The following is a 2,363-nucleotide window of genomic DNA, read 5'->3' as shown; positions in this document are numbered from 1 at the left end:
CAGCAATTCTCACCTGGGGTGGGCATGGCCCCTGCTTCCAGCGGTGTCACCATGGGTCCAGAGAGGAGGTGTTGACAGAATTATCAGTCTCTGCTCTGTGAGCCCTGGGGGACAGTGACTTCAGGCCTCTACTTTCTGGCTCCTTGATCAGCTTCTAGGACCACCTGCACATGCTAGGTGGGAGTAAATAAATGAGTGACTGCATGCATGCTGGAATATGCTCCTCAGGGGCCCCCACCACAGGTCCCCAGAATAACTTGCTTTGGGATTCACATCAGCCGTCCAGGAAAGGTGTGTTGTCTCCCTACCGCATGCTTTTGCTTTCGTTAGCAGTGAGGGACCGCTCCCCTCAAACATCCCAGTTTCTGCTGCTTCTGTCGTGAGGCCAGATGCTGGTTTCTAGTCCAGAGTCCACATCTGTAAAACCACAGCCAGCCCTCCTGCCAGGCAGCCCTGTTCCTCCCATGTCCTTAACTGAGGACGGACTCTTAAGAACGGTGGTCCTTTTCACCTTCGTTGACTGCGTGGGAGGAGATGGGGCCACTACCTGGCCACTCAGCCTGCAGCTGTGACCAAGAGGTCATTGAGGCAGCAGCCGTGGCCACCAAGGCACCTTCCATGCCGCACAGCCCAGGAGTACTGCGTGATGGAGGAGCAGGAAGCAGGCATGGCTGGGACCTATAGTGGGCCTGTCACTAGGCCCATGGGAATAGCTACCACTTCCTAGCATCTCCTTTGGGTCAGGCACTCTGCTAGCTGCTTCACAGAAGTTGAGCCCAGTTTCAAAGCAACATAGGCAGTGTTATCCCTTATCCCCACTTCATAGATGAAGAGATAGAACCGGGACTCAGAGCCAGGTCTTCCCTCTGCAGAGCCTCCCTGCTCCACTGCACACGGCATAACTGGCTGACAGCTGGATAGTATGGGGGTGGGGGGAAAAATTTTTTTAATTGGAAAACAAATCTACAACTTGGAGTGGATTTGAGGCAAATTGTGCCATAAGCAGATTTTCTTTAAGTGACTAAACGTTTAAAAAGCAAGTAACAATAAAAGAAAATGTTTCTGTTACAGGACCAGCAGAACTAAAAAATAGTGTACGAGTACCTGGATAATACACCCGTTTTGCAATAGTGCAACTTTTAAGTACATATTGTTGACTGTCCATAGTCCACGCAGAGTTACAACTCCACACTTCAACAACATGCTGACAGTTCCTAAAGAAAACTACTTAAAAAGGCATAACCAGGTGTTCCCTCATTTGACCAACTCAATCTAACTTTCGATGTGCAGAAGGGCTTAGATATATCCAGAGTAAGCCACATGCAACATGTTACTTGATCAATTTTCTAAAATAAGGTTTCAGGACAATAACAGTAGGATAAAGGAAGAAAACATGGAGGAATGAAGTCCTAATTACTATACATGCATTTTTTTTGACAGTAGGGGGAACCTTTTACAGATAAGTTACAAACAAAGGAAAGGCAAATAAACAATTTTGTACAAGTAATTTAACACATTCTGTACAATATCTCCACTTTACTGTCATCATTTGTACAAACTCTTCATAGTTTACTTGACCATCACCATCAATATCTGCTTCCCTGATCATTTCATCAACCTCTTCATCTGTTAACTTCTCTCCAAGGTTTGTCATCACATGGCGAAGCTCTGCTGCACTAATATAGCCATTGCCATCCTTATCAAACACCCGGAATGCTTCTCGATCCCTGTCTGTGTCTTTCATTTTTCTTGCCATCATTGTCAGAAATTCTGGGAAGTCGATTGTGCCATTACCATCAGCATCCACTTCATTTATCATGTCTTGTAACTCTGCTTCTGTGGGATTCTGCCCAAGAGACCTCATTACAGCTCCCAATTCCTTTGTTGTTATAGTAGTAGTTCCATCACCATCCTTGTCAAATAGTGAAAAAGCTTCTTCAGTTGGTTGGTCAGCCATGCTGCAAGCGCTACCGGTCTCCCCGAGACGCAACTACACAACCACTCAGTTTGCTCGCTCCACTCCGACTCTGTATAGTATTTTGATTTGCTGTAGTGGAAGGGAGGGAGCCTTAGGCTGGACACGGGCTTGCCTTACCTGCGGCAATAGAACAAGGTCAGAGATTCCTCTCCTAGCCTCCCAGATCCAACGTGAGCAGAAAATTGGACAACTCCTTGTTTCTGATTGGATCTTTCTCATATGGGACTTCTCCAACAACCCCTTAGAGAATTGCTGGGAATAAGACGACAGCCCCTGGACTCCTAGCAAGATCCCCCACCTTTCTCAGAGGAAGGGGCTGGTTCAAGGCCCACAGGTAATCTGGGGGTGCTTTGAGTCACCTCCCAACCTCCTGGTTCCTTCCCTT

At 47.2% G+C, this 2,363-nt stretch overlaps 1 pseudogene; it reads right to left on the bottom strand.

Moving 5' to 3' along the window:
- Positions 1-1,436: 1,436 nt before the first annotated feature.
- On the bottom strand, positions 1,437-2,018 carry LOC106724828 (annotated as a pseudogene).
- Positions 2,019-2,363: the final 345 nt, after the last annotated feature.

Source organism: Myotis brandtii, unplaced genomic scaffold (assembly GCF_000412655.1).
Source record: "Myotis brandtii unplaced genomic scaffold, ASM41265v1 scaffold122, whole genome shotgun sequence".
Classification (NCBI taxonomy): domain Eukaryota; kingdom Metazoa; phylum Chordata; class Mammalia; order Chiroptera; family Vespertilionidae; genus Myotis; species Myotis brandtii.
The sequence above is the reverse complement of the archived record's forward strand: the minus strand, read 5'-3'. Positions and strand labels throughout refer to the sequence as shown.